This window comes from Rhipicephalus sanguineus, chromosome 3 (genome assembly GCF_013339695.2).
Source record: "Rhipicephalus sanguineus isolate Rsan-2018 chromosome 3, BIME_Rsan_1.4, whole genome shotgun sequence".
Classification (NCBI taxonomy): Eukaryota; Metazoa; Arthropoda; class Arachnida; order Ixodida; family Ixodidae; genus Rhipicephalus; species Rhipicephalus sanguineus.
The window spans coordinates 189,983,100-190,006,937 of NC_051178.1; positions in this window are offsets into that span (position 1 = coordinate 189,983,100).

Here is a 23,838-nt window from a genome sequence, read left to right on the forward strand (position 1 = left end):
CGATGTTTTACCAAGTTTAGTGGTATCTGCTAATTGTGCCTCGCCTCCCTATTTGCAAGGATTCATGCGTGAAGTGTATGAATCAGTGCGGTTTTTGACAGTAAGATTCTCAAACGACTATTTATTCTCTAGTTCACGAAAAGATCTATATAATGCCATATTAGATATGTTGTTTCCTGCACCTTTGTACCGCTCACTATATGTTGGATTGCCTGGACACGACGTGCTTGTGCGTGTGAAGAAAATGCCTATTTCACCAACATCCAAGACATTCTTCTACAAAGTGCATACACAGACGCTGCCTGTGAAGACCTGGTTAGGCAGCAAAGGCATCTTTGTATCTTCAGTTAACTGTCGCCTCTGTGAAGTTCCGGAAACTATAGAACATTGCTTCATCAGCTGTAAAGACGGCATACACTTCTGGGACGTTCTACAAAGGGCTTTTAAAAAACAACTCGATTTAATTCGTATAGCATACGTTATCTCATGCCACCGAAAAGCCATTCTGTGCCTGTTGACATGCTATTACTAATGGGTATGCACAGTTTATGGAAAACTCGCATGTTAGACAGGCATGCGGAACCCATGGTATCATCGCGGTTACATTTCATTCAAATGGCTCTTCAGCTAAAAGACTTTTACGAACAATTAGAGTTTCAACCGGACTGGTATCCACTCTTCATGAAATGTATAGCTTTAATACCCTTTTAGGACTTCTGTGTAACGCTTGTACGCTGGTAGAGGCCGCCTTGAGTATTTTGTTCGCTATGTATGCTAATTACACACATTTGTAATAAATACCATGAAAGAAAAAAAAAAAAGAGAGGCGTGGCTGTGTGGTAGAACACCTGCTTGCCACGCAGACGGCCTGGGTTCGATTCTCACTCGGTCCCAACATTTTTATTATTTATTTTATTTGCAGCTTTTTCGATTTTTTCGGTCACGGACAAGATGATGATTTTTCGCTCACAACCAACGGTGCCGGCGCCGACGCCGACGGCGGAATTTCTGCGATACGAGCTCTTTAACGCTATCGCGTTAAAACGTTCCTGCGACCATCCCATTCGGCGCGTTTCCAATAGAAGTGTAATTTCGTTTAACACACCGCGAGGTGCTGCCTTTGGCCCAAGCCTCGCTCATAGCATCCATCCATATCGAAAAATAGCTCTCCGACGCTCGCCTGGCTGTTGCACCGCGTTGCCCGCTCGCCCTATGAGAATTAACTGCCGGGCTCGAGGGAAGACACAACGCGCGTAGCGTTTCTCTTCGCGTTTCACGACGCTTGGGAGTAGTGCTATCGAGTATCAGTGTCTATTGTGTGCTTGTTGATGCTATATTTGCGCGGGATTCACCATATGCGGTGACCACGTATATGTTAAGAACTTGAGCTACCGCAAGGGTTCAGTCATGATCATGGGCTTTAGTCGTCAGTACGGCGATGTGCCACTAGGCGTCAACGTGAGTGCGTCCACATGAGGCGGTGCTACATCTGCCAAACAATAGACATTACACAAGCTCTGATATACCAATGCACTAAAGCAATCAGCTTCTTCTTTGACGACACGTTTCACTTTCGTGTTATACCGATTCCTATGACAGAGGGATCAACGATCTTTTTTTTTTAGTCGTGATCAGAAGCTATCGCAAGGAATCTACACCAACTTGCTCGCCTATATACCCTTCTGCAAGTGCATCGGTCCATATTGCTAACGTGTTACATCTCTCGTTTTTAAACTGCCAACGAAATATGTCGCGGAGCGTGTGAAAATAGCCGTTTGTTTGAAAATCTAGCCTGCCAGATTTCGTTTCTCGACGACACTTGATTTCAGAGCTTAAATGCAGCACGAAACGCTCTCGCAGAACACAGCGAGAAGCTGGACCCCCACAACAACTTCGACGCTGCCCGGGTCATCGAAACGAAAGGTAGCCGCACCAAAAGACAATTCTTGGAATCTTGGCATATTCAAACGACACCTGGAAACATCAACCGGTCAACAGGGACACTGCAGAGCGTGTATGTACACGGTCTCCGGAACCAATGGAGAAGACAGCCCACTAACAAGAGCGGCGGGGAGAACGACGGTGGAGAGGGAGACACTAAAGAGCGCTAGCTTCGGAGCCGGCACGGCCGGGCAGTCACCCCCTGAAGAAGAGACCGAACGGGTCTGGAAATGTAGAGTCAGTATTTTAATTAAGAAAACTAAAGACAAAACGTGGCTAGAGCGTGCTTTTACTCTTGTAATTTCTCCTAGCCAGACAGACTTCTGTCCAATATGCTTACCTTGAAATTATACCTTGTGATGAGAATATATGACACGGTTTTTTTTTTATGTAGCGGCCGTGTATATGATGACCAGGCGTTATCTCTTTTAAGATGCGCGAAGTCCAAAATTAACGGCTATTAACGATGAGAATGCTGCAGCCGAATAGCTCGTGCTAGGGTTTTCATGCGCGCGTGCCCTGGACTCAATCGTACAATTTATAAGTAAAAAAAGTAACGCAGATGGAAACTTGTGCCGCTGATATACCAAGGACGAACGTGCTAATGCAAAATTAGAGCTAGCTAGTGGGTCATCGTTGACTATGCAAAAAATAACTGGTGGGGTTTTGCGCACCAACACCATGACATGATTATCAGGCACGACGTAGTGGAGGGCTCCGGAATGTACGACCATTCACTGTTCTTTAACGTCCACTGCAGGCCCATAGCCTGGAATTTTTTTCGGGGGGGGGCACTTGCTGAAAACCTTGACTATTTCAGAAAAACACCTATATTTATTATTTGTTTTTGGTAAAAACAGGTACTTCACCAATATTTCGGGGGGGGGGGTGGCCGGGACCCTAGCCCCCTCACCCCCCCCCCCCCCCCGGCTACGGGCCTGGTCCACTGACGTCGCACAGTACACGGGCCTTCAGCGTTTCGCCTCCATCGAGATGCGACAGCCGCCGCCGGGATCGAACCCGCGACTTTAGCATCAGCAGCCGAGCTCTCTGCTCATGCACGGAAAGATAGTATTCCCGTCGGTGGATCGCAGACCTCTAAAGTCAAGGCAATTGAAAGAAACTTCACGTATTTGCTTAGGGCATCAGAGCAAACGCACCGATCTGCTTTTCTCAGAGGCACGAACCTCTTACGCCAGAACCTGACCCGCACACACCCGCAATTCACCGCAGAACCATCGAGAACTTCAAGAACTCGCCAATTGAAATGGAGCTATTCACAATTACATTTTACGGCCATGAAACTGCCAATTTTTATCACAATTCATTGGCGCTATACAAATATCGCCCGAGAGCTTGACGCACAGCATTTACGGGGAAGACGGTAAATTAAGGCCATCTTCATGGCTACGAGAGAATCTGAAATGACGTCGTGCATAGGGATCACCACGAAGCCCCCTGGTTGACACTTCTCGAAAACGCAGTAGACACGTGCGTAGCCCGCGTCGTGCTATGGATACATTTATCGAACGCCATATCCGTGTTCGCAATTATAGCCTAACTGGAAACGCTCCAAAACGAGCGCCGTATACCTACCGAAATTAAACATCCCGCTTCTCCGGCACCAAGACCACTATCTCTCTCGCTCCCTCGACCACTATTTGGCACGCTCATTGCAGAACTGTGCGTGACACGCGTCTGAAACAATTTTTTCGAAGTCTTCGGGAAGTATATAAGCGTCGTGCGCCTCTTCAATACCACGCGACCGCAAGATAGCGCGCGGTATAGTGATACGACTTTAAAATAAACGCCATGAACTGCCATTAACGAGCAACGCTGCACGCGTACATGTCGTAGAATATGCCAGATGCATTAACGATATTTTAATCCAGTCTCGTAAATAAGACAAGGATTGCGAGAACTATAGTGTACAACGTATGAGCACATAAAAAATTTGAAACCATTACAATTGATGAGCGTCGGCGACCAGCGGAGCTGACGGGCGTGAAATCCCCTTTGGCAGTTGTCCACGGGGTGATTAGAGAGTTTTAGAACCCAAGCAACTCTTGGGCACTTGTGCTCGCGTTGACCCAAGACCCAAAAATAGAAAACTATCGTGGGTCCCCAAGGAGCCTTGGGTCGCCAGCGAGACGACGACGCAGACGCAGTATGGCCGGCGTCTGGCATGCTTTTAATTTCGCCACGTGTCGCGCCCAGTGCGTCTCACCCAACGCGGCTTGCGTTTGACCCAATTCTCAGAGACTGGTACTCCTCCGAACACAAGAGCAGCCTACCCAACCATCGAGGTTAAAAAAATTGCTGGAGTGGCAATTATTGCTCAAGAGTGAAGCCGTGCCCACCAAAAGATGGCGGCTGTGAAGCCATATTTGTACAGAATTGAGGACCCAATGTCTTGGGTCCCGAATTCTCAAACTCTCTATTTTGAAACAGCGTCCTTCCCCAGTACGCTGCGTTTGGGCACCGCGGTTTGGGCGGCACCTGCATTGCATCTTCTGTCTATAGTTTGCCAGCATCTTGAGCGTGGCCCCCTGAAGAGCGCGTGGTGAAATGTTCGGCATGTTCGGCATCAAATTTTCGCAAAGCCAGAAACTCTCTGATGTGTTCAATTTTCCATGTCGGCTTTACTTGTTGTCCTGCAGATGGTTTTCTTTTTTCCACCGCCAGTACACCACCATATAACAGCGGGCAGCAGAAGTGACAGGCACGTCGCAGCACTTGCCAATGGCAAGTTCGCAACCGCCTCTGTTTTAGGTCTATGTGGTCGGTCTACGCACTCAGCGATCCGCTGGATACTAGCGTATAACAGCTCTGCTTTTTCTCCATGCGAGACCGCTTTTGGAAGCGAAGATTCGTATCTCGGCGTATTCTCTGACCATTGGCAGAGTGAGAAACGATGACGTTGCTAGTGCGCACTTCAAGTCGACAGGTCTCAGCGATAGACTGGATACTTGGCGTGCATCTGTGACTTGAACTGCTCGTGCTCGCAGGACTAGGACTCTCCCTCTTTCTCGCTCTCCCTCACTCTCTCTCGATGTTTTCATCTCTCTTTGCACTTCCATACCACAGTGTGCAGGGTAGCAAACCTTACTTACCTCTCTGTCTTTCTCTCTTTCTCTGTTCTTGATATAACTAGATGCTCGCAAGCGAAGCGAAGAAAAAAAATGTGCAACAGCATTGAAAATCTTAACAAACGCAAAGCCCTCATTTGCCTAATGTCTGCCCTTACGGCCTGTATTTGACTTGCGCTTCACCCTACCTAAAGTTATTCCCGGAATAACAAGCATAATTGTCGTTGTTTTTGCTGCAATTTTTCAAAGGATGGAACAAAGTTCGCAATTTTATGCATGCAATACGGTAATGAGGCGGCCCAAAAAATATCGGCCTCTAAGCGTATCTCAACTTAACTCAAAGAATGCTTAGTTACTTGAGCAATCAAGAAAACTGGAAGCAAAAGTTGCCGGGGCCCCTTACGCTGTTGAGACTACTTGAAGGCAAAAGAGCATATGGCCTCATAAAGACAGCACTTTCTTTTTTTTTTTTTTCACGCGAAGGCCGCAAAGACGAAGTGATCGCGAAATTCGTGCGCCTCGAGCCATGCTTAAGAGGAACGCACATTTTAAAAAAATCACAGCATATCCACGTGGTGAATGATGATAAGTGGGGCGAAGCGAACTCGCGCTGCAGCACGGCGATGGCATTGGCGCGAGCGTGGTCCTTCTTGATGGAAGACATTGTGACTAGATTGTTTGAGAACCACAATCTGTTGCACACACCGCAACTATGGCCGAAACTGTTACCAAGGAAGTCCCGCTGGAAGCGCGCGTCGGCGCCTTCGGGCAGAGCCCGCCTGATGCGTTTTGCAGCCACTTCACGTGCTCGCACAGCCTCGGGCTCTGCCTGCCGGTACGCGCGCTTTCTCACCGCTTCACAGTCCTTCACATTTTGAATATCCGATTCGAGCCGCAGCCGTGCAGCTTCGGCCTCGCGGGCTCGAACGGCGGGGTCTTTGCGCCGCAGCCGTGCAGCTTGTCGAGCAGCTTCGGCCTCGCGGGCTCGAACGGCGGTGTCTTCGCGCCGCAGCCGTGCAGCTTGTCGAGCAGCTTCGGCCTCGCGGGCTCGAACGGCGGGGTCTTCTCGCCGCAGCCCTGCAGCTTGTCGAGCAGCTTCGGCCTCGCGGGCTCGAACGGCGGAGTCTTCTCGCCGCAGCCGTGCAGCTTGTCGAGCAGCTTCGGCTTCGCGGGCTCGAACGGCGGAATCTGCTTCGCGGCGTCGACGTGCAGCTTCGGCCCCGCGGGCTCTCACCTCAGGATTCTGCCTGCGAGCGCGCGCTGCCGCCGCCTTCCGTGCCCTCCGTTCCGCAGCCTTGTCTTCCATCTGGCGACTCCGAGCTAAAGAAAAAGCGTGCCAAGAGGGAGCTTCATGGCGCGTTACATCTGAAATGTTGTCTTCGGGTGTCGTTGAAAACACAAGACGTAGTAAAGAAGAAAGAACGCCACACAGGCGAACACGCACGAGAGTGTCACTCGTCAACGTCGTCTTCTTCTTCTACTGCATACCAGAACGCGCGCAGTAAAGAAGAAAAAATCACGCCATATCCACGGAATGAATGATGATACGTGGTCGAAGCTCGAGAGGGGGAGATCATCGGTAAACCGTAACTCTCCCTTGAAAGTTAGCCCATTACATCATTAGAAAGACGTAAGACTGGCCGTATATTATACAAAATCAACTTTTATTTTGTTCTTGTTCGTTTGTTGTTTTGTTTCTTCGTTTGTTCTTTTCATTTCCTCGTTGTCATGGCGGCTGGATTAAGAGGTCCCTTCATTATGACGGCTTTATGGTCCGTGAAATGAAGCGAGAGAGGTTCTTGTACTGGCTGCAGTGGGAAGTTTGCAAACACCACGTCTATGCACGTCCCTCGGATCGTGGTAGGTTGCATATGGATACATCTGAGTGCGTGTTTGGAAAGCATGTGCTGCACGATCCAGTCATTGGCAATGAGGTCCACGTTGAAGTCCCCAACCAGCACAAACGGACGGTTCTTGTACTTGTCGTAGTCACGTAACGCAGCGTCTATAAACGACTTGACGTCCCCGATAGACAGGTTGGGTGCGAGGTACACGGTCATAACGGCGACTAGCAGACGGCGACTGAATCGGTGGACCGGTGTTTCGACGCGTGGTGGCGATTTCGGGCTCGATTGTCGGCTCCGCGATGGAGTGCCAAGCATGAAGCTAACCCCGCACCTCCACCATTGTAAGGACGTGGGATCGACGAGGACACGGAGCACGACAAACAAACACGCTTTATCGATCAGAGAAAGAACTGCAACGTCTTCTTCGTCCCTGCGCTGGGCCGAACACTCGCGCTGCTTCGTTGCCATCACCACTGGCACATACGCGTGGCATAGGCAGTCACGCACGAGCTAGGAGGGACAAAGCCACGGCTTTAGGAGCTTCGCCCCTAAAACATGCCACACAGGCGAACACGCACGAGAGTCTCACTCGTCAACGTCGTCTTCTTCTTCTACTGCATACCAGAACGCGCGCTTCTCACGAGCTAGAGGTGGCTACTACAACGCTACAAACAAACGGAGGATGGACAGACCCACGACATAAGGAGCTTCGCCCCTAAAATTCATTCGTCAAGCGGAAGCTGCATACAAAAAGTGAATGCACAGCTCGAAGTGAACGCTCGAAGTGAACACGAATTGAACGCAGCTTTTATTTTTACTTTCCTCGCCAAAACTTGACCAGTACCTTTTCATTCGTTGGCAGCTTTCTTTCTAACTTTTGTAATTTACAAAACGCCCCGCTGAATCGCAGTACAAAAATAAAAAATAATGCACAAAAACAGAAATGAAGCCCAACGTAAAAGCGGCCTCTGAGCAAGTGGTGTACAGGGTGTTTCAGCTAAAAAGCACCAAGTAATAAAAAATTAAGCATAGGCGCTACGCGTCTGCAATTAGCCTAATATTGTTCTGAGCCATATAGAGCACGTCAGAATATTTTTTTTCAACCCGCCAAGCTCGGCAATTAACAAAGATTGCTTAATGAACTTTTTAAATGTTAACTCTAGAGAACAGTTTTCAATACAAAAGTTGTAGCGCTTGTTCTGAAACATTGAATTTTTCAATCTGTGTTAAGATAACTCCCCTGCTTAATTTTTTCCGGCCTTTCTTTAAAGCGCGCGAATTTTAAAAAATACCACGTGACTGCCGTCAAATACGCGGCGCTTTCAGTGCCCTCGAATGTAGGTTGAACGAATTATCAAAAGCTGATTCGTGCGCGAAGATCGGTGTAACAGGTTATCGGTGACTGCAATGGACGTTAAGTGACAAAATGAGCATACCGTTTCAACAACAAATAAAAATTATTCAACAAAAAAAAACTGCAGCCACGGAGCAAATGCTACATGAGACCGTACGTAGCATTTGATGTAGGGTAGGCATTTTACAGCGAAAGCTGTTATGAGATCATTTCACCGGCCGTTTTTGGTGCCGTAGTGGTCCGCCGCCGCCGCCGCCGCCGCCGGTGTCCGTAACCAGTATCGCTCGAAATAAGAAAAAAAAACTAAATAAGAAAAAAATTCCAGGATGGAACGAGGTTCGAACCTGGGCCCTCTGCGTGGGAGCCCAGTATTCAACCTCTGAGCCATGCCGGTGCTTGAAGCTGCTATGCAAAAAGGTCCTATACAGGCTTCATGTCGGGAAGGAACCACATTAGCATATGCAATAAAGCGTGGTAAAAGAGTAGAATAAGCACCAAGCGTAGCACAACGCGAATTCTGTAACCAGGCGTCACACAATGCGAATTGCGCAACGAGTAGGTTGTTGAATGCTTCCAACCCATTACAAAGAGCTCTGCCATAATTCTTCATCGTCATCACGCACAGCATCAACAAAGTGCGCATAATGCCTTACATGCGTTTAGCAGGTACCACGGCTGTCTGTAGAATGACGAAAAATGGCCACAGTGCCTACTGCCCTACTTCTCAAAAATTACAATGATTTATAGCGTAGTGGGTTCCTCGCAAGTGCACTTCTGTTGGTTGCCAAGGAAGCCCATAAGGCTCCCATGATCCATTTCCTCAGGGTCTCAATAAAGTCAATTCTCTCTCTCTCTCGCTCTACGTTTCTCCGGTTAAAGTGTGTTATAAAGCGTGGTGGGACATTTAAATAACGACCGGGCGTCACACAATATGCATTACGTAACTAGTGGGTCGTTTAAAGCTTCCAACCCATTACAAAGGGCGCAACCATAATTATTCATCGTCATCAACCGCCGCATCAACAAACTGCACATAATCGCTTACAAATGGTACCTCGCTTCTCCGCAGAACAACGAATAATGGCGTGCTGGGTGCTTCCCAACTTCCCAAAAATTGCGCTTTGTGGCGTAGTGGGTATGTGGCTAATGTACCTGTATTAGTAGCCACAGGAGAGTTTATAACGGGCTCTAGAAATGCCGCTCTTCCAGCTTTCGCTGTGACTGTGCTGCGCTTTCCGCGCAGGCCTGGCGTTTTTTTCTTTTCGCACCAATGAAGAAACACATTGGAAGGGGCGAGGGTGACAGCGTGGTGCACGTGACGGCCGCTATTTCGTAGATCTTTTTTTTTGATGGTACGTCTCTATCATCATTTAGCGTCCATCGCAGTCACCGGCAGCCTGCTGAATCGACCTTTGTGCGCGGAGCAGCCTTTGATAATTCGTTCAACGTCGTTCAACGTACATTTGAGGGCACTGAAAGCGCCGCGCGTTAGGCGGCAGTCACGTGCTATTTTTTTTTAATTCGCGCGCTTTAAAGAAAGGCCGGAAAAAAATTAAGCAGGGGAGTTAGCATAGATTAAAAATTCGATGTTTCTGAACAAGCGCTACAACTTTTGTAGTGAAAACTTTTCTCTAGAGTTATTATTTAAAAAGTTCATTAAGCAATCTTTGTTATTTACCGAGCTTGGCGGACTGGAAAAATATTCTGACGTGCTCTACATGGCTCAGAACAATACTGCACTAATTGGAGATGCGTACCACCTATGTTTAATTTTTTAATACTTGGTGCTTTTTAACTCAAACACCCTGTAAAGGTGAATCCAGCGGTAGGGATGCGCTCGGGTCTTAAAAAATTCAAGAGCAACATGGCTTGTATGCATGTACTCTTCTTCGATCCAATACGGAAAAAGTGGCCATGACAAAGCAGCAAAGGCAGTGGCCGTTAAAGTGGAAATAACGGCTCCATAAAAGCGACACTTCCTCATGGGTTTACACGAAAGCGGCTGCACCACAGAGCGCGTTTGCTATAGCTCTTAATGGCGCAATACACCGTGAAACTGCAGCGTATCTATGTAATCTTAAACAGTCCTTTTATTTATTCATTTTTTTTGTAATTCCTCAATCACCCTGACCTGTTTCTTTTTATTTGCGTGTTCTTCTTATACTCAGAAACAATGGAGCACTTTGTGGCGGAGAAGAATGGAGCTATAAACCTTCCATGTATATATAGGCTCTTACACGCTCGCAATCGTTTGATTTGTGACGTGATATGACACGCGCAGTCATTTCGGAAGGATCGCGATGTTCTTGTGAAAGGGACCAAGACAAGAACGACCTCTTCGTTTCTATTATTACAACTCAAGCTTCGCTCAGCGGTGTCTGTTTTGGCCATGCAGCGTGCGCAAGGTCCCGAAGATATGAAGGCGACGAGTGATGCGTACAGTTTTTAGAAGAGTCGGAAATATCAAAAAGATACTGATTCCCATTTGTAATTTTTCTTCATAATAAGATACTTCTGGTCACATGTTTCGTGTTGCCGCTTCTGATTCAAGACAGCTGTGCGGGAAAGGGCCCAGTGACTGTTGTGTGACCGCATTATACAAAGGACTGCGAGATGAACTTTTCGGCAAAGTGCGAACGTTTCTTGTGTGTCTTGTGTGTGAACATTTAAAAAGACATTGCCGTGAGTTTTACAATACTCTACTTTTATTTATAGGTTCGTGACACTAATTAATAAGTAAAGGAAGAGGAGTAGCCGGAGCCATGTATCGGCACCAACCTCTCCTTAAATGCATTTAACAGAAAAGAAGGCCGTAAGCAACGCCATAAAAGTTTGTGAAGAAGTTACTTCTCAAACTGGAAAGTAAACGCCAGAGTTTAAAATCCGTAGTGACACTGTCTACGTGAACGGCCTGTAGGTATCATGGAATTGAAGCGCGGTACATGGATCTGCTTGTCGTGGTTTCTAAGGAGCTGTGGTGTTGCGCTGTTAATATCGAGGGCATAGGATCGATACCCTGGCGTAACGACCACCCTTCTAGAAAAGTGAAATGCAAAAAGAAAAAAATAATAATAAAAACGCCAGTGTAGTTACTTGCAGATTTGGGTGCCCGCTATAAAGGTCTCCTACAGGTCAACGTTATTCCAGAGCTCCCCACAGCGGCTTGCCTCATATGCATATGTCGTGGCTTTAGAGCGTAAAATTTCAGAATTTCATTTAAAGTACACTGATGTCGCATAAGCTTCGTTTTTCTCTATTCAAACGGCTTAGTTACTTGGCAGTATGACCGCTTCTAGCGTATTACTGCTTTATAATTGTAGCTACTCGGAATTAGTATTCACGCCTGCAAGAACGCATGGCCGGCGTCCACTTAGAAAACGGGATTTCTGAAAACTTTCTGACTGTAAAATGCATTAATCACCTTCTGTTGTACCAGACCAACGTCTGAAGGCACTAGAACGAAAACCGAAAAACCCGGGTACAGTAAAGCGTATTTTCGTCGTACAAACTTAGAAGACGTTGGGCTTGGTACTGTTTTGTTCTAGCTCAGTTTTCGCAAAAAAAAAAAATTCCTTGTGTGCGATCCGGGTTGTTCAGTAATAGAACGTAACAGTTTTCTTCTAATCTATCTATCTATCTATCTATCTATCTATCTATCTATCTATCTATCTATCTATCTATCTATCTATCTATCTATCTATCTATCTATCTATCTATCTATCTATCTATCTATCTATCTATCTATCTATCTATCTATCTATCTATCTATCTATCTATCTATCTATTTTTGTCCCCATTGATAAACGCTACTTGTAATAAACGAGAATCTATAAAAGGTCGCCAATGTGGTAACAGGTTCACAAAAATTGCGATTGAAGTATGCTGTGACACATAAACATTCAGTGGCGCTAAACTGTAGCATAGTTATGCATGCAAGATCCTATCTCCGCGTATCTTCCCTTCACCCAGCGACTTGTTAGCGGATGCTTAACGATAAATTTTACGCCTGATCAATGTTTTTTTGCGTGTTTTCACTTACTATTTTAGCCCAAATCCTTTTTGTTTGTTACCTTCTTTGCTCTTTCGCTCCTCCCATCTTCCTTTCCTCCATCTCTTCCCTCCTCCCAAAAGAGTAGGCAGGCGTTGCGCCCCACTAGGTGGCACTTGTTATCCTGCTTCCTTAACATAACATAACATAACATAACATAACATAACATAACATAACATAACATAACATAACATAACATAACATAACATAACATAACATAACATAACATAACATGACATAACATAACATAACGATATTTTGGGAGAACTTCAGAACGGATTTCGAGTCGACAGGCGTTTAGACGATAACCTGTTTTTTCTCACTCAGTGTATAGAAATATCTAAAATAGAAAATAGGCCCTTGTACGTGGCTTTTCTAGACATCACTGGGGCATACGACAACGTTAATCAGGAAATTCTGTGGGATATATTGAAAAGAATGGGCATAGGCGACGACTGTATACAGCTTTTGAGGGAGCTATACCAAGAAAATACAGTTTGCGTAGAATGGGAAGGAATGAATAACAAAGAGAACGTTGAGATTAGCAAGGGGCTGAGACATGGATGTCCTTTGTCCCCGCTGTTATTCATGCTGTACATGGTGAGTATGGAAAAAGCGCTGAAGGTAGCAACAATCGTTTTAATCTGTCACACAAACAGGGCGGCGTGATGATTGAGCAGAAGCTTCCAGGTTTATTTTATGCGGACGATATCGTCTTATTTGCGGACAGTCGAGATGATATACAGCGGCTGGCGGATATATGCGGAAGGGAAGGTGAAGCTCTTGGACTAGGATTTAGTGTAACAAAATGTGGATTGATGGTATTCAATGATCCCTGTGATCAGACGGTGTCAATACAAGGCCAAGAAATACCAAGGGTAAGCGAATACAAGTACCTTGGAGTGTGGGTAAATGAGAGTGATAGATACATGGAGGTACAGGAAAAAGCCTCGGCAGCAAAAGGAAAGAGGACTGCTGCAATAATGAAGCACAGAGCGTTGTGGGGATACAATATGTACGAGGTGCTTCGAGGTCTGTGGAAAGGTGTAATGGTTCCGGGGCTTACTTTTGGGAACTCAGAGGTGTGCATGAGGGCAGAGGTGCAATCGGGAATGGATGTAAATCAAAGGACTGTGGGACGCCTCGCGTTGGGTGCTCACGGGAAGACGACAAATGAGGCTGTAAAGGGCGATATGGGATGGGCGGATTTTGAGGCGAGGGAAGCTCACAGCAAAAGAATGTTCGAAGAAAGGCTAAGAAATATGAAGGAGAGTAGATGGGCAGAGAAGGTGTACCGTTATTTGTATAGCAAGAGTGTGGACACACAGTGGAGAAAAAGAACTAGGAGGCTCACTAGTAAATATACGGCTGGTAGTGTAAGCAAAATCGTCAACAAAGAGCGTTAAGCGAAAAGTCAGAGAGGCGGAGAGGATTTACTGGACGGCAGCTATGGAGAAAAAACCGGCTTTGTGTAACTACCGAAAGGGCAAAATGAAATAAGGAGGGAGGCATTTTACGATAATCCAAGGGGAAGCGCTTTACTGTTTAAAGCGAGATCTGGTTGAGAACGCGTGGTTATAAAGCGAGATTCAGTAAAGAATAACGATGTACATGCTGCGGGGAAGATAAGGAAACGGCGGAGCATGTTCTGATTGAATGTGGAGATATCCACCCTGGTGTACGTTTGGGCACGAGCCTGCATGAAGCCTTGAATTTTAGGGACAACAATGGAATGCTGAACACACCCGCGATTGAAATAAGTAAGAGACGGTTAGAGTATTGGTGGCAGAAAATTAGAGAGAAAGGATAAAAAATAAATATTGGGAAAAAAATAAGGACAGTCTGCCGTAAAGGGCAGAGAACTGGGCTGAGAATTAACGTTCTTTTTTTTTTTCCTGTAGTAAGATAGATTTTATCTGAATAGAGGCATTAGGCCAACATAAAAAAAAGAAAGATTTTTTGTTGAGCCAGGTGGCACACTTGTCACCGCCCCGTTATAAAGGGGACGCTCATAGCATCCATCCATCCATCCTTAGGGTGCCTCGATGTGCTCCTCCGGAACAGGGTGGAGACACTGCTTTTGTGGACGCCATTGTTCAAACGTTCGCGTGCGGTGGCAATGCCTGGCATGCAAAGATGGAACGCTTTCAGCGAAATACGTGGTAATTTGGCTCAGTTTATCCCTTCGAGCGGTAGGGCTTGCACTTATAATGTTGGTAACAAATAGATTAGGCACTAATTATTACGCACGAAGCATTTGATGGCGAAATGAAGGCATTTAGAGCGTATCTATCGGTCTAGCTATCTCACTGGCTGCGTAGGTCCTCGTGCTCTCGCGGGCGATTCAGTTGACGAGTACCAAAATTGACATGGCATGACAAGAGCATGGGAAGAACATAAATGACTGCTCATTACATGAATCTCATGACATGCCTTTAATGTACGCCATGACATACGTGACATGGTCAAGGAGCTACAACGGCCGTTTGGTCAACTTCATGTATACCAAAATTGACATGGTATGATAAGAGCATGAGGAAAATATACATGACTGGCCATAACACGAAAACCTTGTCATGCATGTCATATAGGCCATGACATACATGACCCGGTCATGGAGCTCTTACGGCCGCTTTATTAGCTTGATGTGTACCAAAACTGACACGGCATGATAGGAGCGTATGGCTAACATGAATGACTGGTCATAACACGAAAATCATGTCATGCATGTCATGTGCGCCATGACACACATGACACAGTCATAATGTTATAACGGCCATTTTATTAACTTTATGTATACCAAAATTGACAGGGCATGATAACAGCGTAAGATGAAAAAAATGACTGGTCATAACACCAAAAAGATGTCATGCATGTCATGTACGCCATGACATACATGACCCGGTCACGAAACTCTAATGGCGGTTTTATTAACTTGTTGAGTACCGAAATTTACATGGCATGATAAGAGATTATGAATTACATAAATAGCTGATCATAACACGAAAACTTTGTGATGCATGTCATACATTACCCGGTCATAGAGCTCTAATAGCCACTTTATTAATTTAACTTATTTCGGATTAGCTTAATCTGGCTTAATCCGCATGGGCTTAACGTGGCCATGCTCCGGCATCCAACAGGCTAGACAATCTCAACTCTCTCCAAATTCACTAGCTCGTGATGAGCTTAAGTGGATTAGCTTAATCCGGCTTAATCCACATAGCCTTTTTGTGGCCATACTCTGTCATCCAATTGGCTAGGCAATCTCAACTTTCTCAAAATAGATTTCTTTAGGTTTAGCTTGATTCGGATTAGCTTAATCCGGCTCAATCCGGGCTGGCTTAACGTGGCCATGCTCAGGCATCCAGCAAGCAAGACAATCTCACTCCAACTTCACTTGCTCGTGATTAGCTTAATGTGGATTAGCTTAATCCGGCTTAATCCACATTGCCTTATTGTGGCCATACTCTGTCATCCAAGTGGCTAGGCAATCTCAACTTACTCAAAATTGGAAAGTTCAAAATTCAGACTACCTTAATCCAGCTTAATCGAATTTACTCGGATTGGCTCAATGTGACCATACACAGTCAACTAAACGGCAAGTCATTCTCAATTCACTCAACATTGACATGTTCAGGATTAGGTTAACCCGGATTTATTTAGTCAGGCTTAATCCGAAAGAACAGTCGTGTCTAATCTACCTCATGGCTATGCCATCCGATCTTGGACCGGATTAGCGTGATCCGACATAATCTCCATTAATCTAGCCTAATCCCACTTGATAGATATCTATCAGTATAGAGTGGTAACGACTAGCGTTAAATTGGCTTGTCCAAGCTCATTTAGGCTGTGATATACTGGTTTAACGAGGCTTTTTTAAGCTTACCCTGCTTTAATCCGGCGGCTCAATTAGTATCAATGAGTATCAATCAGCATTGATTTGTGTCGATTGCTATTGATTGTTTTGACTATGGTTATTTAGCATGAGCTATGATTAACTTGACCAAACTTAGCTTATCGGCAAGGTAGCCGAAGCATCTGTTCACTCCGCACGGCTTAACTCAAAGCTTAACACCCTCTTTGTAAAAGCAGCTTCACGCGACGATTATGCGATGAAGCTATAGCGAGACAAGCAAGGACTTCTTTAACAGCGTGCTTACTGCCAGCGATAACAAATGCACGGCCACATGCTGGACAAGTCAACAACTAACCTCGCATATCTTGGTGCTGTCGGTCGGATGCCAGCGGTCCCGTTTCACTTGTGCTTCCCATTTTTTTCTTCACTCGTTGTTACGAGGGAAGCGAAACATCCGCTGGCCTTTCGCGTGTGAACTAGTACACAGTGGCACACAGCAGCCTGTCATAGCGGCCAAAGAACAGATCTCAATACGTCAAAAACAACGTGTTTACAGCACCGTTCCCGCGCTAGCCTCTGCGCGCCGCCCGACACTTTTGAACCAATATGGCCGCCAGGCGGCGCGGAGTCTTTCAAAAGGTGTCTCCACCCTGGAAGCGGAGGCCCGCGCACATCGAGGCACCCTATGCTTCCTCTCCCTGCTTCCTCTGTGTCCTTGCATAGATGGCTTGCACTGACGTCACAGAAACCGTCATATTGGTGCACTGCATAGTAGGACGCAAGGTTTTCGACGTCGCGGTAATGTTATCATTACATCACTTGTAGGTTCTTTTCCCGTTGACGCACAGAGGCAGTAACATGGTGGCTGCATCGTTATGATACTGAAACAAGTTAACCGCACTGTGATTATGCTGCCTTTACGTCATCAAAGCCGCCATGTTGGAGAACCAGTACGCTATGTAGCTGGGTCCATGACGTCATGTGCAAGTCATCTATACTTATGTACGCATATAAAATAATAATAATAATAATAATAATAATAATAATAATAATAATAATAATAATAATAATAATAATAATAATAATAATAATAATAATAATGCCCCGCCACGGTGGTCTAGTGGTTATGGCGCTCGACTGCTGCCCGAAGGTCGCGGGATCAAATCCCGGCCGCGGCGGCTGCATTTTCGATGGAGGCGAAAATGTTTGAGGCCCGTGTACTTAGATTTAGGTGCACGTTAAAGAACCCCAGGTGGTCGAAATTTCCGGAGCCCTCCACTACGGCGTCTCTCATAATCATATGGTGGTTTTGGGACGTTAAACCCCAGATATTATTATTATTATTATTAATAATAATAATAATAATAGCGGAGACAAGTGGTGTTTTGGCCTATACCATATTGATCCGCATACTACGACCGTGGATTAGCGCTGGTGTTTGCTAACGACGTTTCAATGACTTCTAATGTTGTCTAGTGGAGACAGCTGCTGTTTCTGTAGCCTTTCGTTTCCACAAAGCCTACGTGAGCATACAATGGCAATACTTATTTTTTTTTTTTGCGTGAGTGTGTGTATGCGAGACAGGAAAGGAAAAAGAAAGCCATGTTTGTTACTGAAAACGGGGATCGAGGACATGTTTAACATCAGTTAGATTGAGTGAAGCCCGAACCACCTACGGAGAAAGTTTCTGTTAGATTGATAAGATCAACAATGCAAGCCATAGCATATCGCGTACGCATTACTCAGTCGACACAGGGTGTGCATATCCACTTGCGGAACCCATGGTCTCGGCTTCCTTCGATGGCAGCATGTTTTTTTGTCCTTACCCTGTTCCTTTTTTGTTTGTAATTGAAAATAATTATAATCATAAATTCCGCTCTTCGTTTCTTGTAATTACGAAGGTACATAGATCTTAATTAATATATTTCACCCTCTACTTTGGCTTTAGTGTTTTGTCACGGGGTCGTGACGTCGACGAAGGCAGCGGTCGGCGTGAGGAAGATCAAACTCTTTATTTGGCCGAACTTGTGGCCGGGAAACGGAAAGTCAAACTACAGCAACACACACTGTACGCTGATAGCGGCGAAGAGAGCGTCGGCCGTCGAAAAACTGATGATCGCTGGGATGAGCCGTCTTTTATACATCATGCATCGAACTTTCCAGCCTTATCACTGGTGGTCGTGCAAGCTCTGGAATAATCTAGACTATTCGCGTCCTGCGCGCAATGTTAACAAAATGATCTACTACAATCGCCAAGCTTCTCGAACACTGCGGCGTGGTCAGCGTCGAGCGTTGCTAACCGTCTTTGCGGGTCAAACCCAAAATATCCAAATAAAAAAATCCGGCAGATCCCACGCACTGTGGGAATCGATGTAATGCGAAGCAGCAGCAAAGAGCTGCATACATCGCTTTGTTTATTTTTGAGCCAAATGAAATCATTCATGCCATGGCATATATTTCACCATATATCGCATGTTTGCCATGCACGCGTTCATGCACATTGTGGTATATACCATGCTAATGAAACGTATATTCTGGTATATACACTGCATGACCGGTCATTTATGTTCATCACGCACTCCTGTCATGCCATACCAATTTTGGTATATATCCAGTTATCTAAACGGCCGGAAGCGCACCATAACAGTGTCATGTAAATCATACCGTACATGACATGCATAACATAATTCGCATGTTAGAACCTGTCATTTATGTTCGTCACACAGTCACATCGCACAATACAAATTTTGGTGTATATCAAACGAGCGAAATGGCCGCGAGTCCACCATGAGCGTGGCATGTAAATCACGCCACACATGACATGCATGTCATGGTTTTCATGTTACCACCTGTCACGTATGTTCGTCATGCATTCGCGTCACGCAATACCAATTTTGGTGTATATCAAGCTAGCGAAACGGCCGCGATCGGACATTGAGGGTGGCATGTAAATCATGCCGTAAATGATATGCATATCATAATTTTCAAGTTACCACCTGTCACATATGTTTGTCATACAGTCACGTTGCGCAATACGAATTTTGGTGCATATCAAGCGGGCGAAACGGCCGCGAGCGCACCATGAGCATGGCATGTAAATCATGTCGTACATGACTTGCCAGTTACGATTTTCATGTTACCACTTCTCATTTACATTCGGCATAGGCGCGTCGAGCAATACCAATTTTCGCGTACATCAAGCTAGTGAAACGGCCGCGAATGCACCATGAGCGTGGCGTGTAAATCATGAAATGCATGTCATGGTTTTCACGTTACCACCTGTTATTCATGTTCTTGATACAGTCACATCGCGCAATACCAATTTTTGTGTATATCAATCTAGCGAAACAGCCGCGGGCGCACCATGAGCGGGCCATGTAAATCATGTCGTACATGACACACATGTCATGATTTTCATGTTACCACCTCTAATTTACGTTCGTCATGCAGTCGCGTCACGCAATACCAATTTTAGTGTATATCAAGCCAGCAAAACGGCCGCGAATGCACCATGAGCGTGGCATGTAAATCATGACATACATGACATGCATGTCATGGATTTCACGTTACCACCTGTTATTCATGTTCTTCATACAGTCACATCGTGCAATACCAATTTTGGTGTATATCAACCTAGCGAAACGGCCGCGAGTGCCTCATGAGCGTGGCATGTAAATCATATTGTGCATGACACGCGTGTCATAATTTTCATGTTACCACGTGTCAGTTATGTTCGTCATATCGAAATGTCTCGTCATACCAGTTTTCGTATTATATTCATTCATTTAAACGGCCGCGAGCGCCCCGAGACCGTGCCATGTAAATCATGCCGCATATGACATGCGTGTCATGATTTGCATGGTAGGACCTGTCATTATGTTCGCCATGAACTCTTGTCACGTCATACCAGTTTTGGTATATATGAAACTAACGGAGTGGCCGCAAGAGCCCCAAGGCCGTGGAATGTAAATCATGTTGTTCATGACATGCGTGTCATGATTTGCATGTTATGACCTGATATTTATGTTCGTAATACGGTCATGTTATTCCATACCAATTTTGGTATACATCCGATTAACGAAACGGCCAGGAGAGCACAAAGTCGTAGGCGGCTAGATAGATAGATAGATAGATAGATAGATAGATAGATAGATAGATAGATAGATAGATAGATAGATAGATAGATAGATAGATAGATAGATAGATAGATAGATAGATACGCTCAAAGTCGCAGAAGTTCGCTAAGAAATGCTTCGCATTTAACAAGAAGGGGGCGTGGCAGTATCCTGCCTATAACTATTTCATAACTTTGCGACTGCGAAAGAAAGCGCAAGCTTGGTATTTTCTAAAGGAAATGATATCATCCTTGTCAGCACCTTTTTTACTCGTAGCGTATACCAACAAGCCCGAAAGAATCACAACTATTTTTATCCGTGGATCTCTGCGAAAGCCATCGTCTCGGTTCCCACAGATGCTCTTCGGGGCGGAAGAAATGACAAAAAAAAACATGTCAGAGACCACTCAATGAGCCAAGACACGAAAATGTTTCAGCACTGGTGTGGCGCTTCTTTCGCACTCTGACACAAACCGAGTTCGATCGTTACTTGGCAACGCTGCGACAGGACCGTTCCTGGCGCTGCCAAGAACCGTCCACCACGCAGTGTGTGCGTTTAGCGTTGATCACTCGAGAGTATGGCCGATAGCGTGTGTAAAAACACTCCTCCAGCCAGATGAATGAAACGCGTGTGCCCTGGCAGCTGACGCTGCTTATCGATATAGTTGTTCACGCATGGACTGAATACTTCTTATCAGCCTCTAAAGAATGGCGGAAAGACAATGGCGAGAAAGAGTTGAAAAAAGTTACGCTGTATCGAACCGCCAGCATTCTATTGGGTCTGAAAGAGGTGTTCATTTCGGCAGCTGCATAAGAACAAGGTTAAAGGGGTAATGACACCATTTTCGAAGCTGAGTTTACTCTGTCATGCAAATCTCCCGAGTACAGAGCAAGTGTGAAGCTCAGTAAATGCTGATTAGATACTCTATTTTAGCATTAAAGTCGCTTTTCTCATGGCGCACCTACTGACATCGACACTGTCGTGACGTCCGGCTACAGTATCGATTCTGGTGACTTCATGCACCAGTATGTCAAGTCTTGGCGACGTCAGGTACCAAAACATTAAAAATGGCCTCTTGTGAGTCACCAACGGAGCCACGGAGCGGCTGTAGAAACATCACGATGGGACGTGACGAGAGCGTCATACAGTGTCGTGACGTCAGGGTACAGTAGGAATCAAAGCTATATCTCTTAAAAAACATATTTTAATTAATTTTTCAGGGTGCACTCACGCTTACCAACACTTTTGTAGGGTCTCGAGGTGTTTGTCTTTCATTTGACGCCAAACAGAAAAGGAAAAATAAATGACGACAGAAAATTTTGGTATCAGTACCCCTTAAACATAGCGCTCATGTAAAGCATAGCGCAGCATTCTATATTGCGTTCGCCTTCAAGTGCTACTATTTGCACCGTGTTCACCAGCCGTGGAAGCTTAGCAGCTATAGCGTTGCGCTGCTAAGCTAGAGGACTCCGGTTCGATTCCCGGCTAAGACGTAAACGGGCGCACTTCGATAGGGGAAGGCTGCGAAACACCCATGTGTTTAGGTTTAGGTGCACGTGGAGGAGCTCCCGCGTGTCAAAAGTTAATATAGATTCCTGAGCTATGGCGTGATTTATCATAACTTTTTACGTCCTTTTTCCGCTGGAATTGACGTCAATTTCGATCGTATGAGCAAGCTTCTCAACTACCTATTTAAGAACGATGAAAAGTCGTACTAATGCAAATCTGTGTAGGCCTTAAATCTAAAATAATATAGGAAATATATGTCCTGTAATTCAGTAAACGTTTCTGAATATTACGCTGTGCGTAGTGACAACAACGGTAATAGCGCAAACAACAACGCTGTATTATCGAGAAAAAAATTAAGTACGAGAACGCTGTCTGTGAATACAAAACTCAATAAAGAGGGCTTTTAACTTGTCCGCAAACTTCATTGCGTTAGCGTCCTACCGGGTTACCGTAGCCTAAGAGATGAGAAGCCGAACAGATGATGCCACCTGATGCGGCTGAGATGAACCAGACAAGCACAGAATTGTTGTCGCAGAAACCTAATTCATTCTACTACTCAGCTGGCTCAAAGTCATGGCAGCGGCGTAATTCAGATTGAATTACCTTTGTAAACTGTTATTTTCCGCAAGGACACTCGGCGAAAACAAACAACCATGTATATAATTGTGGTGAAACGAAGCGTCACGATATGTCTATACCTTCATCCGTTAAGCCTATAAACCTCTTTGCGCTTGCCGGTGTACCATACACGCTGAAAACCGAATTACTCCCTTTCCGCGAAGTTCGTTATCGTCATCAAGCTCACGGCTTCTGAACTTATCTACCGTGGGGGCTTCACCTTCTTTCGTGCTCTCCAGCTGTGTTACCACTGAGGAGTACTGCAGTTATACTTGGTTATAATCACTTACAACTAAACAGAAACTTCGCCCCCAGAACTGTGGCGCGCCTGCCATTCGTATGTGCAAGAGGGTCGTGCTAGGTAATTACCGCTGCAAGCGTTAGTACTTTTCTACTTCTAATGTAAGCACTACTTATACTAGTAATTAAACAGTTCATCGTCCCTAATTAAAATATTTTGTTTTTCTGAGAAGTGATGATGATGATGCAAACTTTATTGCCTGAGAAATGATGCCAGAATCATTCCTGAAATTTGCCAGGAATCTCAAGTTTTCCAACAAAAACCAGCGACACGAGTATGTTTCTGTATAAGGGAATCACCGACCTAAAATACGGCGGTTTTGAAAGGTAGCCCATTCAAGAAATTGAGTACGCTGTGGAAGCAAACGTACACTGGTGGACATTTACTAACAGCATTTACATAACGTTGAGCTCGCCAGCCGAATCACATGGAAAAGCAGTAACATGGCAAATAACGCAATCGAATGCCATTATTACTCACTCGTACCGCGAAAGCGGAGTCGCCGACATTCGACTCGCCTCGTGAGTTCGTCAGAGCGAGCCGCGGAATCGTCCCCGCGGACCTCCCGCAAGAGACGACCGCCGACTCGCGCGCCAAGCCCCCGAAAAACAGTCATTGCTGTTCCCCGTGCACCCGTCTAAACTCGCCGACAGGGCTGCACCCCCGCGGGAGCAGCACCTTCCCTCGCACGGTGGCGAGAACGATAACTACGCCGACCCGCGGGCACCGTGAGGCGAAAATGACTTTATAGGGGGTGGTAGCATCCCCACAAGGTACACGTACGGTGCTTGACGTCACGGAAATGAGCAAGTGCCATTGGATGGGGCACCTATGCACATTTTCTCTGGGTGGGAGAGCCATGGTTGTGTGAGGAGCTTACTGTTATACATATGTTGTAATCGACTATAATAACCTATAGCAATTTCCTCATCGCTTTTCATTTTTATATGACGGCACGTCTTTTTCTAACTATGCAGAGTAAATTTTTATCGCTTGCAGATGGCTGCCCGTCTCTCTGGCGGGCGGCCTCGGGTCAGTCGGAACAAGCGACCACGATAGCGTCCCGCATGTCCTTATCGTATGCTTGGCGCCTGAGTTCGCTCCATATCACTTACTACGTCACCAAAGCCAAAGTTAAAGTCATTTGACTTTGACTT